The sequence below is a fragment of the Bos indicus x Bos taurus genome, chromosome 11, assembly GCF_003369695.1.
Source record: "Bos indicus x Bos taurus breed Angus x Brahman F1 hybrid chromosome 11, Bos_hybrid_MaternalHap_v2.0, whole genome shotgun sequence".
Lineage (NCBI taxonomy): Eukaryota > Metazoa > Chordata > Mammalia > Artiodactyla > Bovidae > Bos > Bos indicus x Bos taurus.
This window is the reverse complement of record NC_040086.1, coordinates 90,598,583-90,612,846: the sequence shown is the minus strand read 5'-3', so window position 1 is coordinate 90,612,846 and position 14,264 is coordinate 90,598,583. Positions and strand designations below refer to the sequence as shown.

General features: G+C 43.4%; 1 non-coding gene across 1 annotated transcript; it reads right to left on the bottom strand.

The window, feature by feature from the left end:
- Window positions 1–11,591: 11,591 nt before the first annotated feature.
- TRNAS-ACU lies at window positions 11,592–11,663 on the bottom strand. The gene has a single exon. It is a non-coding gene; the product is annotated as a tRNA-Ser (tRNA).
- Window positions 11,664–14,264: the final 2,601 nt, after the last annotated feature.

Below are 14,264 nucleotides of genomic sequence, written 5' to 3'. Positions count from 1 at the left end.
AACATTCTCATACCAGAGGGTATAATGTAAATGAGACAGCAGAGCTATGAAATTCTGAAGTCATTAGATATTCATCTCAAGTGTTCCTGCTCATCTGTTTTACTATATCTCTTTTTATTAATATATCAGTAATGTTTGTGACTGAATAGTAATAGTTCTATTAGCTAAGAAAAACATGAAGCCATTAATATGTTTTCCTCAAAGATTTTACAAGTGCAGATGCCAGAACTTGTGCTTATGATAATAACATGAGTAAAAATCTAATTTGGAGCAAAAACAATAGTGATAATTATTTGAGTTTCTCTTCAAAATCTCAAATCTTCATAAACACATATCTGATCATTAATCACTCAACTGTCTTAATTCTCTTGAGGGTAATAGACCTTTTGATTCAGTTTGGAGATTTTTACAACTAAATAGCTTTAAAATTCTCTATGCACATGCTTTGTTATAATGTGATCTTGATGTTTTTCAAATAAGAAAGATTCCATTAAAATGCAAACTACATTAACAGTTTTATACAAAATGGAAGAAATATCACTAAGAGTTGACCACTAAATAAGCCTGTTGATACCTGGTTATCTAGTCCTGGACTTATACACAGGCACCTTCTAGAAATTTACAGTGTAAACTTGAATTTCACTTATCTTTTTTAGCTTCAGTTTTGCATCTGTGTTTAAAAGAATGGTGGGGGAGTCTTAGCGACGGTACCACCAGTGAAGCCCTCTGCCTCTGCCTTGAGGTGGTCCTCTCCCCTCTTCTTATAAGGAGGACGTAGCAGAGGTAAAGAATATGCCTGCTAATGCAGGTGACACAAGAGACACAGGTTTGATCCTTGGTTTGGGAAGATCCCCTGGAGGAGGAAATGGCAACCCACTTTAATATTCTTGCCTGGAAAATCACATGGACAGAAGAGCCTGGGGGGGGGGGGGGGCTACAGTCGGTGGTGTAGCAAAGGGTCAGGCATGACTGAGAAACTGAGCACAAAAACAAAACAAAGGCTTCAAAAACTCAGATTGGATACAGTTAAACAAGGTTTTGTCAAACTCTCCTGAACCCAAGTGCCTGATACTTGAAACTGTAAATGATATATCCCTTTCTGGTTTTTGTTATCAACTGCTGCTTAGCCATCCCCCCTTTTTTTGTCTTACCAAATGCCCTGAGTTCCTAGAACATTGGCATGCCATGCATTATGATTCTATGTCTTTGCTGACATTCTTTCTCCGCTGTTTGTGACATCCTGCCAGCTTCTAACCTGACTGTGTGGAAGAACTGCTGTTTATCCTTCAAGACTTCATTGCTCTCTCAGTTATAAATGCTTGTGACCCTTAGTTTTGCATCCAGAGCAAGAGGTTGAAAGATATCAACAATGGCTGTCCCCCTTCCACTTGGGGGTCTCCTGAGGTCAAAGGGAATTTTTAATCATCTCGTTATTTCCAATATAGATCACACATAATACCTAATAGTTTCTAGTTGAATAGCAGTGTTTAACTGAATTGAACTGAACTGAATGAAAATGAAATGAAACGGATTGACAATGCCCTACTTTCACAGAGCAGCTGGAAGGATAAAATAATCCATAGGTATTTAAATACTGACTCCATCTCATATAATCTGCAGGGTCTTGGTCAGATTACATATCTTTGCTTTAAAGTTTACATCTGTAAAAAGAAAATAACCATAATAACCTATCATGGCATTCTTAAAGGATCAAATGAGAATAAGTTGAACAAAATGCACAGTCAGCTCCTGGGACATCGCAGATTGTCACTATCTAAGGACCTAAGGCATGAATCTAGCAGAGAGATGGCATAACTTGCTCTGGATTTGGTTTTCCTGTTCTGTGTTATCACTAGTATATTTTTAGGCAATGATCTAAATGTGTATCTTTAAATGGGATATAACATAGCACCATAAATAATAATTTGCAAATATACATTAATGCCCCTTGACATAAAAAAAAAAAAACTATTCAAGTTGTCATTTAATTCTTTTTAATTGTCACAAACATCTTTTAAGCTAATTTGAAAAACTTTCTTGTTGGCAAACTCTGGGATATAATAAAACAGTTAAAACAGTGATATATCTCCTGTTTTCAACTTTGACATGTGAAGAGTTTGGAAGTTATCACTCCCATCCTCACAATAAAATAAAAGCTGAACAAACTGAAAATCAATAACTTTTCTTGGACCCTTTGGAGAACTGAGGTTTCAGGGTAAGCTGCCAGTCTGAAATCTGGAGGGACAGGTGAACAGATCATCACAGCCAAGATCAGCCCACCTGGAGCAGAAGTTGCTGGAGCCATAAGCTGTAGGAACACGTAATAGTAATTTCTATGAACTGCTGAGGGCTGAGTTGGATAAACATGAGGGTAAGAGCCTATGGGGGAGCTGCTATTGTGGGGGGTCCCTACACTTCATGGGTTTTACCTACAGGAACTTTGCCAGTTTCTCCTGGGTAGGACCAGAGAATGGCCCGGTCCTGGCTCTAGGCCAGGGAACCAGAGGATTCTCCATAATGAAGACCTACTCACCAGGGAAAAACTTTATCAGAGACTCTCCCATCTGGGAAGGGGCATGTCACCAATTCCAGACCCTTCTAGATTTACCCTTTCAGCTAACCTAGGGGAGGAGGGACCTAAGAAACATCTTTGAAGACCACAGCCCAGGGACTCAGTCACACTAAAACTCTGAAATATAATCATGAGGTTTTCAAGTGTGTAGGGTCAAAGAACACGTCCCCTCTCTGGAGCCTTAAAACCACAACAGCTGGGCTCCAACGTAATAACTGAATGTTAGCTGAAAAAGTTGCAAAACTAGTGACTTTGAAGCCTTGGCACCTACAGATACAGCAGACATTAAAACATACGCAGCTCCAACTCAGATTAGCAAAACCTCACACTGAAGGTCTATTTACCTCAGTTTCTATTACTTGATGTGGCATGTTTACTTTAGAACAACAGTAACAAAAAATGCAGGTCATGGTAAAAATACAAAGAAAAGCAGCCTGAAGAGACAAGACAAGCATCAGCATTTGTCTTCAATTTTAGAATTATCCCATAGGGAATTTAAAATAGCTATCATTAATATTGGCTCCCCAGGTGGCTCAGTGGTAAAGAGTCTGCCTGCCAATGCAGGAGATGCAGGAGACATGGGTTTGATTCCTGGGTTTAGAAGATCTCCTGAGGAGGGCATGGCAACCCACTCTAGTGTTCTTGCCTGGAAAATCCTATGGACAGAGGAGCCTCGTGGCTACAGCCCATGGGGCCACGAAGAGTTGGGATATGATGGAGTACACAGCGTATCATTAATCATTAATATACAAAGGGCTCAATATAAAAAAAATTAGAAAAGATGGCAATGTAACCGTAGAAATAGAAATTCTAAGAAAAACTCAAGAGGACATGCTACAAATAAATAAGGCTGTAGTAGAAATGAAGAATGTTTTTGATGGCTTTAACAATGGCAACCCACTCCAGTTCTCTTGCCTGGAAAATCCCATGGGCAGAGGAGCCTGGTAGGCTGCAGTCCATGGGGTCGCTAAGAGTCGGACATGATTGAGCGACTTCACTTTCACTTTTCATTTTCATGCATTGGAGAAGGAAATGGCAACCCACTCCAGTGTTCTTGCCTGGAGAGTCCCAGGGACGGGGGAGCATAGTGGGCATATCTAAGCAAAAACAATGTATCAGTGAGTTTGAAAGGAATCAATATAGCCATGTCAAAATGCAGAGAAAGAGGCATTTAAAACTAGTTCCTCACATTTCCCCTCCTAGTTTCATTGAGCACTTGATATAATTCAATTCTATTAATTCTCTTAGCAACAGAAGTAGAGGGTACACTCTTCTAACTCAGTGTATGAAGCCAGAATAACCTTAATAGTAATAACAAAACCAGATAAAGACACTGCAAGGAAGAAGAACAACATAACAATATATTCCATGAACTCTGATGCAAAAATCCTCAACAAAATATTGGTTAGTTACATCTAACAATATAGAAAAAAAGTACACTATTATAAAGTGGAAGTTATACCAGGTATGCAAAGTTAATTATCTGTGTTTCTCACTAGTCAGTTTGTATTCTTGGTTTCTCAGCTATTTCTTTTAACTTTAACAATAACAACAACAACAAATCTATGACAATCTCATAATTAGATACTTATTTTTCCACAGCTGAGGCAAATCCAGTGCTGCTAAGTTCCCCTGCTTATCATTTTAGACATGCCATCAAGAAAATTAGAGGAGAAATTGAGGGAACACGGAATCTTATCATGAGGATGCTTTGCCCAAATCTATTCTTCATGGTTTCACAATTGTTATGTTTTCCATAAAATCGATCTCCATGTAGACCGTTATGGTGAATTTCACAACAACTAATACAATTACCCCCAAATGGAGAGAGGGAGCACTGTGAGAAAGTGTGATCTTAGTGAAGAAAGAGTTATCTGGGGGGTCGTACCAATTTCCAGTCTTTTCAGGGAGCTTGGAGTGAAGCATGTGTTGGAGGTGAGAATTATATTGAGGAGTCTTCATTAGCAGCTGTTTTTGATCAGGGATTTAGAAGTTAGCACCTGTAACAAAGTGAGAATTGAATTTGGAATGGATTGCCTACCTTGAGTGGAAGTGTGGCTGGGTGGAGCTTGAAGCATTTGCTGAGAAGTCTGGAGGGAAGCCCCTGGAAGGGCCGTGCTTCTAGCTGGACAGCCCCGGGCATCGGGTTTGTCGCCTTTCTGTTGTATAAGCTTGAGCTGACACTTCACACCTCTGAAGCCTAAACCCCCATTAGCCAATGGTAGTTATAACACTGACCTGGCAAAACGGATGGAAAAAAGTCAATCTAATAAGAATATAAGGCATCGAACAGTCTCTAATGCATAGGAAAAACATTGAAGTTACTCAAACACTCCCTATAAAAGTTTCCTATTTCAGCTCACAGTAATAAACACTTCTTGAAATATCTAGAGCCCTAAAAAGTTATTCCAGAAAATATGGCTTGTATTCCTATTGTAGATAATCTTCTATTATTACCTTAAAATGACTGTGTTTTTTAAAAAATTATTTTTAATTGGAAGATAATTGCTTTATAATATTGTCTTTGCTTCTGCCATAATTAAAAAACTCAGGCTAATTGGAGCACAGATGGTAACCATAGTCCTCTCTGAGTTCAAACACATGAATTTAATAAAATATTAATAACAGAGGAGTCTTTATGGATTACGCAGAAAACCAAGCCAAGGAGGTGCCCATAGCATAAAAGAAGGAAGGGCCCAGACAGCAGGTGAGGAGCAACCATGGCACTTGACATGTGCTGATGTCAAGGAAAGAAAGAGAAGGCCAAAAGGAAGAAGACGTGTAAAACCACGAGATGCTGGGGTGAATTCTACCTGAAAGGAAGGTTTAGAGTCTCCTTTTTTGTTATTTTGGGCTATCCGAGAATGGGAATTCTTTGGAGACATATTCAATCTCTGCTCTTAAGGAAATGAAAGTCCAGCAGGGAGATAGATAATGGATAATGACCACTGAACTGAATCTGTTCACATGCAGTAGTGAGCAGAGGCCCCCGAGTGCCGTGGCACTCCAGAGGGGATGGACAGTGGCGGAAGAAGGTGAGAGAGGGGAACAGAACTGAGGTCCCGGATTGGGGTGCTCCAGTGAGACAAGCCCTAGTTGGGCCTCACGAAGACCTTTACTGTCTGACTGTTCCAGCCTGAAAATGCTGGTCTAATTGTCTTCTTCGGCATAGAGGGTGGAATTACCTCCAGTCGATATGAAAGCCCACCAGAATTTAACTCCCCAGAGGCAGGGAGTCATTCTGGTTTACACGTGTACAGTGTGCGGCACACAGGCTTACATGCTGTAGGAACTTAAAAAATGTTTGCTGTTGTTGAATAGAGAACCCTATCAAAGATGAGCTATAGTAAACTGGGAGACTCGAGTTTCCCCCCAAGGACCATTCAGCCTTAACTCCAGGAGGCCAGTGCAATGTAGGAAAAGCACAAATGTTGATGGAGGACCCTCTGTCCATTGGAAATCTGCTTAAATTTGGCTTAACCGCACCGCAACGGACTGTTGATAAAATGCTGACTTAGCATTCCTGTGAGGCCCTGTTTCCCTACTGAGAAACAGAAGCCAGGTGAGAAGCCTGGCTCACGTTTAGGTCTGCACAGTGACACGTACATGACACATGCATACATACTTCTGTCATGTATGCACACATACCAGCCAGAGTACCCATGTATCTGGGATATGTGTTCACCTGCCTGGGCCGGTGGATGAGGTTGGAGGCACGTGTCACTAAGTTTCCCTAAGCTCTGGGAGCTTGTGGGCCACTTTAATAATAAACCATGATAATTTGAATAATAGCTTCACCAGGATGGGCCTCTGCTTGTACCTGCTGTAACATATTTTACCTGCTATCACATAACACGAGTAACATATTCCCACCAAGAATTGTTAGGGTGCCAGGAATCCCATTTTGCTCAGGGACTCTTCTCTAAGAGTTTTCTGCCCATTTGCCCTCTGGATGCAAGGTGCCCGCAAGGTCACTTGGTCTCTGTCTCACCAGTGCCATGTGGCCACCCCACTCCACCAAAGGGCTGAAATAGGGACCAGATGGGCCTATTTTACCAGCTGTGGACCTCTTCGCAGTTACTGATGAGGCAAAGCGACACTGAGTATATTAGAGAATTAAATTTTTTAAGAACTTATTCCATTAGAGATCATTATGCAAATATTTTTGACTCTTTGACCCTAATAAGATAAGAATAGCTATTTTGACCCTAAACTAGATACCAAGAAAACTGTTGACACCACATGTTTGCAAATACAAAAAGTTAAAAGAAGTTTATACTTACATTGATTAATTTTGTCTTAAATATTTGCTAGGATGGATACTCTTAAACTCAATTTCCCAGGCTGTATTTCCATACAACACAGCAAGTCATTTCTATTTTCTTTCCATTGTGCTCTTACTGAAGTGCAAATAAAGTTAACTATTAAAGAAATACCATATGTATTTTAAAGAGAAGGTTTACTATATTTATATTTTAATGCAAAGCCAATTCATAAAATATAGATATATAATAGAAATCATTTTCCCAAGTTTACTTTTTCAAGAAAATTTTACTGATTTGTGACTGCCAAGAAGTTTTTATTGTTTTATTGACTTTTAAACAAGTATAGTTTATTTTATGTTATTTCAAATGTATGCTTTTTCTGAAGCTTTTTTTTTTTTTTTTTTTTTTTGCAGTTTTTAATGTTATTAAGATATAAATAGCAGGTTAGGTGAAAAGTTTGTTCAGGTTTTTCCCTAACATTCTTGAACCCACTTTTTAACCAATCTGATACTTAGGCAGTTCTTCTGTCTATAATAATTTTACCACGTTCCATTTTAGCTATTATTCATTTAATTTTTTTGGAAAACCTTTAGCAATAATAGTCACTATACATTTTATAGAGGCTGATAGCATCCATTTACTTATTGATGTGAAAAAGAGAAAATATTAGAATGGCAAAGACACAGGACTGGAGGGCATGTTGGAGCAAGAAAAAAAAAAAAATTCCTCTCCCCCATTTTCCACACATGTCAGTCATGCCAGACTGTTGTGAATGCCAGGGGTGGCCCCCACTAGCCTCCACATTTTCTGTATGAGTAAAACAACATTTTCAGGATTTAAACCATCAAATGAAATGCTACAATCACAAAGTAGCTGTCATTGCAGAATAGCAATTAAAAAGAAAAAAATTATAAAGATATAGATAATTTATATTTGTTTGTGTGACTGCTAAGTCACCTCAGTAGTGTCTGACTCTTTGTGACCCTCTGAACCATAGCCCACCAGGCTCCTCTGTCCATGGGATTCTCCAGGCAAGAATACAGGAGTGGATTGCCATGCCCTCCTCCAAGGCATCTTTCCAACCCAGGGATCAAACATGCGACTCTTGCATCTCCTGCATTGGCAAGCTCCTATTTCAAGCCAGTGATACATCTTTCTGGATTCACTCTCTATGCTGACAACTGCTAGTGTCAGAAGTTTGCTGTTTTTCCACCATGCCCATTTTCTGGACTTTTTTGACTGCTCCAGTGCACTCCAGCAAGGACCTCTCTCTTGCTCCTTGAGGAAATGGATGATAGCAGTGGTTATTAGTGGATGCTTATCACCTATCCTTTAGAAAAGCCACTTCTGTGGTCTTTGCCAATTTCTGCGATGCAAATGCTCCCACTGTTGCTGAATTCAAACAGCCAATTTGACCAAATTTGAAGCTGAGAAGAAATGCATACATCACTGGTAGAAGCAGACTCCAGCCACACTGAGGGCTGCCAGCTTCTTCATCACTCTGGGAGGTGATGAGATGAGAAGTTCATCAGAGGAATAGGGACTCTTCCCCAATGTCTGGAGGGGAGAAGGGGAGAAGCGGTGCTGGGTAAGGTAGACTATTATGTTGGACTCTGGAGTGAACATTTTAGGTAAGCTCCCAGGTGCTGATGGAAGAGGGTGCTAAGCTTATTGACCAGTGGAAATCAATTTTGAAGTTTCAAGTATATTTCTCAGTTATTTTCAAACTCATCATAAGAACCACAGAGAGGCTCTTTTTTTAAAGTGCATACTTGGTTTTAACGCAAATGAACTGGATTAGTCCTTCTAGGGAGATGCTTGTGAAATGATAATTCAGCAAGTGAGCAAGACTGGGAAACTCAGAATTTGAATCCTTGACTTGGAGTGTATTTACCTAAGGGAGACCAAGCAGAACAGCGTCTCCCTACCTTCGCTGTGACTGAATCACCTTGGGAAATGGACAAATTCTGTTGCTTAGCAGCCATCCCATAGATTCAGATTCCACTTGTTTGGGCTGGGAGCTGGGGAGATTGGACATCTGTAGGTTTCAAGAGCACCCCAGGAGAGTCTAATGTGCAGCCCCTGATGGGAACCCCAGACAGGTGGACTGAGACTGGAGGTGCCTCAGAACTAGAGGAAAATTAATGATTTAAGTGAAAGCATAAAATATCACAATGGCAGTTCATAGAACCAGGAGTCTGTGTGACTCAATAAACTGCAGCCTCCCTCAGAGCTCCTGTCTGCTTCCCTTCTGTGTCCCCAGCATTTAGCCCGTGGTTGGCATATGGGAATCCTACAATAAATGTTGAGTGAGTGAGTGTCCTAATTGGCTTACCTCATTAATAACTTGGTGATAATGTGTTGATTAATGCATTATCTTGTTCTGAGTATCATATTTACATTTCTACAGGACCATCTGCAGACAATGACTTAACCCAAAGAAATGCCTCCCCCGCTGGGAAGGCAGGTGGGGAAGGCATTTTTGATTACGCTGTTTCATTCAAATCGTATCATGCAGGTCGCTTATTACTATTAAGTGGAGTCTAGTGTCCTGGCATAGTTTATTTTCTAAAGTGCTTATGAGACACCAACTTTCCAGCTGCAAGGTACAGCCAAGGCTTTTGAAAGAGTTATTTTAGAAAGAGCTCTAACATAGATATCATGTACATATCTATTTTATTTTTATCAGAGCATAATTCTTTACAAGATTGTGTTAGTTTCTGCTGTACAACAAAGTGAATCAACTGTGTGTATAAATATCCCCTCTCCCTCTTGAGCTTCCCTCACACCCCCATCCCACCCATCTAGGTCATCACGGAGCACTGAGCTGAGCTCCCTGTGTTATACAGCGGCTTCCCACTAGCTTCACACTACTATACTTACACATACTAGTGTACATGTGTACACTCCTATGTACAGTCCTAGCTCCCAGTTAACCCCACCCTCCCCTTCCCTGCTCCGTGTCTACATATTCATCCCTATGTCTGTGTCTCTATCCCTACCCTGGAAGGAGGTTCATCTGCACCCTTTCTCTAGATAAGCAGTTCAAGACATTTTAGTGTTAGATAAGGTAAATCAAAAAGTAGCATTTTCTTCCTAGGGACAAGAGATTATTTCATAATTATAAACACGGATTTATTCCAACGTAGATTTCTCATTCTTGGTGTACTCTGGCTTTGGAGTCTGAATATGGAAGATATTCAAGGACACTCCTGACACCTGTGATTTACTTGAGAAACAGCACAGATCGTATTCTGCGTGCTGACTGCCAGTTACGGAGTCATCAGCGCCCGCCTGCTCTCAGTCTGCTTCCCCCACGTGTCTTGCCTTTTCCTACGCTGTTCTCTTCATTTTCTCAATGACAATTAGACTGGAATCCAATGAGAGAGAATGGCTTTTTGCTGACTGCCAATTGCTCTGCTTTCATTACTTTAAAGTGACCAATCACCCAGTCTCTGGTGCACAGGAAGCATGCCTTTGTGGGGGTCTGTTTGTCTCCCTCAGCCTTCTCCGCCTGGGTTTTGAGGGAAGGCGGACTGGATATACCCCCTGGGTGGATACAGGTTATGTCAATCTATGCATACATCCACCCAGATCTGGACCATGTGTCTCTGGTTGGCAACTCATGGTGACTTTGTCCTCGGGGAGCACTGGCCAGTATCTGGAAGTGTTTTTGGTTGTCACACTTGGCGGGTGAGAAGAGACTACTAGTATCTAGTGGTGGAGGCCAGACACACTGGAAAACAGCCAGCGTGCCCAGGACACCCCCTGAAAATAAAACTCTGCAGCCCCAAACATCAATAACCCAAGAGACGCTGATGGATATCTATGTCCACGTCTATCTCTGTATATCTCAAAGTGACACATCCCTGGACGAGAGCTGCAAACAGTTCTCTCTGTCTCTGTCTCCTCTGACCCAGTAAATTCCTGGAGGGCAGAGATGGCCTCCTGATGTTGGAACTGTCACATAACCTAGCACAGCTCTTTAGACAGAGATGCACTGTGAATGCTTCCAGAAATGAAACCTGAGAACCCAGCAGATTTTCTGCCCCCATCACCTCCCCCATTGACCTCACCTTGCTATATAAAGTAATTTCTTTTGTTTGGCACCTTGAAAGCTCCTTAAAAGTAGGCACGGTGCCCTCAGGATGGATCATTGTACTCCTCTGCCAGCACCTTGGCTTAAGCCACCATGCTGTCTAACTGCACATCACATCCCTGAGTCAGACGAGACATTCTCTGACAAAGACCAAGGTGAGAACTTCACAGCCATCCTTGACGTCCTCTTTCCTTCCAGCACTCGGCCTGCGGCTAGGCTTCCCCAGCTCTGGCTCTTCTGTTTGCTGTCTAACCCTGCCTGGCAACTAGCAGGTATTCAGCAAACAAGGAAGGCAGCCCTCAGTGGTCCAGCCCCGCCCCGTTTTGTCATCTCTCCCCACTGCGGATGGACGGCACATACTCCTTGTGTGTCCTCCACACACCATGAAGTTGCACACCTCTCGACTTTGACACCTGCTCTCATTTTAGAGATGCTGCTCTGCTGCTTGGTTCCCTGATTACTGCTGCATCCTCGGTCAGGACACTACTCCAATCGCATCTCCTGGGATGACTTGCCTGGTGGTCCTGTTCCAGGGAGGTGCGTCGTGTCCGACTCTTTGCAACCCCATGGACTGTAGCCTACCTGGCTCCTCCATCCATGGGGTTTTCCAGGCAAGAGTACTGGAGTGGGTTGCCATTTCCTTCTCCAGAGGATCTTCCCCACCCAGGGATTGAACCTGGGTCTCCTGCATAGTAGGCAGACACTTTACCACCTGAGCCATGAGGGAAGTCCGTGTCTTAGAGTGGTAACCCTATTCTATTCTCTTCCGCATGAAACCGTTCCCCCTGGAACCCCGCCCTGAGCCCATCCGCTCCTGACTGAATAGAGTGACAACACTTTAGCATCCGTCACCTCGGTGAATAGTGACAGTGGCGCCAGTGAACTTGGCCTGGCCCACAGGGGTGTCCACACACACGTACACACACTCACAAAACTCTGCCTGGCTTCTGAAGGACTAGCGAGCTATTAGGAAAATGAAACCGCTGTATGAACTGTATGCAGACTTTCTTTGAAATGCAGCACGGATCTCTAAGAGAACAGCAATCATTGGTGCATTTGTGTATGATATTTTCTTACAGCAATGACACCAGTTAATCAAGGCAGTGGGAGGCAGAAGGAGAGAAAGTAAAAATCTTGCCAATCTGGGCTGTAAAGCACAAACAGGGACTTTAAATACCTTCCACCCTACTCCTGAGTCTTGTTGGCATGCTCTGGAGACCAGAAAGAATCCTCGGGTTCTGCACATGGATTCACTCACACAGGTCTTCAGTCAGGCAGTCAACCACACTCCATGCACGTGGAGGAGGTGGGGACAACACACGGAGGGAAAGCCGCGTGCGTCTGGGGTCTGGCTGTGTCCACAGAGGACATGCTTTTGTACAGGGTACCTGAGCGTATTTCCAGATGTTCAGGTACTGCATAGAGGAGGAGTGGATGACTCAGATCACACACTGTGTGGTCCAGGTTCATAAACATGAATGAAAGTAATATTATTTTTTTCTCCAAAGAAGCAGCATCAATGGGTAGAAAGGGTTTGGAATCAAACAGCTTTCTCTGCCTAGCTTTGTTGGTGATTTTTTAACCTTAGTTCATTAACTTGGGGCACCAGTACTCTTGCAGGACTTCTTAGAGGGTCAAGTGAATAATGGGGACACAGTTAAGTCACTCAGTTGTGTCTGACTCTTTGTGACCCCATGGACTGCAGCATGCCAGGCCTCCCTGTCCATCACCAACTCCTGGAGCTTGCTCAGATTCATGTTGGTGATGCCATCCAACTATCTCATCCTCTGTTGTTCCTTTATCCTCCTGCCTTCAATCTTTCCCATCATCAGGGTCTTTTCCAATGAGTCAGTTCTTTGCATCAGGTGGCCAAAGTATTGGAGCTTCAGCTAGGAACACTTTCAGAATGCTTCCTTCCCTTAACTGACATTGTAGCTGTTTTCTTTAGTCGTTTAGTTGTGTCTGACTCTTTTCTGAGCACATGGACTGTAGCCTGCCAGACGACTCTGTCCGTGGGATTTCCCAGGCAAGAATAATGGAGTGGGTTGCCATTTGCTTTGCTAGGGGATCTTCCAAACCCAGAGGCTGAACCTGAATCTCCTGCATTGGCAGGTGGGTTCTTCACCACTGAGCCATTGGGTATTAGCTACTATTGGCGATGGCACCCCACTCCAGTACTCTCGCCTAGAGAATCCCATGGATGGAGGAGCCTGGTAGGTTGCAGTCCATGGGGTTGCTAAGAGTCGGACACGACTGAGCGACTTCACTTTCACTTTTCACTTTCATGCATTGGAGAAGGAAATGGCAACCCACTCCAGTGTTCTTGCCTGGAGAATCCCAGGGACGGGGGAGCCTGGTGGGCTGCCATCTCTGGGGTCGCACAGAGTCGGACACAACTGACATGACTTAGCAGCAGCAGCAGCTACTTAATAGGCTTTCCTGGGGGTTCAGATGGTAAAGAATCTGCCTGCAATGCAGGAGACATGGGTTTGATCGCTGGGTCGGGAAGATCTCTTGGAGTAGAAAATGGCAACCCACTCCAGTATTCTTGCCTGGAGAATTCCATGAACAGAGGAGCCTGGTGGGCTACTGACCATAGGGTTGTAAAGAGTCAGACACGACTGAGCAGCTAACACACACACACACACATACACACACTACTCTTATACCATTAGCACTGCTATTCAGCCATAATGTAAGAATGGGGAAAGCATGTGTCAATCACAGGCTTATTGTAAAGAGGAGATCTGATATCAAATGTCGTCATTCTCAAAGGGGTAATTTTGTCCCCGGCCCCCTGGGAGAAATTTGGCAAAATCTGGAGATGTTTCATCATTGTCACAGTTAGTGGGTGCTGCTGGCACCTAGTGGGTGGAGGCAGGGATGCTGCTAAACATCCTGTAACGTGCAGGGTGGCCACCACCTCGCACAACTGTCCAGCCCAAATATCAATAGTGCCAGGTGGAGACACGCTGATGGAAGGTGGCTGTGCTGGGCCCACAACACAGGGTGAACGGTCGCAGCCCTGCTCTCCTCCACACCGACACCTCCTCACGCTCACCATGGCTGCCTTCACACCTCGAGCACTACTGTTGCACCACTGTTTCTGATCAGGGTCTGATTTGCAGGGATAAAAAGCAATAACAATCAACTTGATGCCATCAAACTGCTTTCATGGGAAGCCTCCTGCCCCCTGGGCCTGGGCATCTTGCCTTTCCTTTCCTCCTCCTGCCGAGCCAGTTGGGGAAACCAGGTCCTCCTGAGTGCAGCTGGGACCAGGGAGCAGGCCACATTGGCGCCAGAAGCCAGCAGGGCCCGGTCCCGGGGG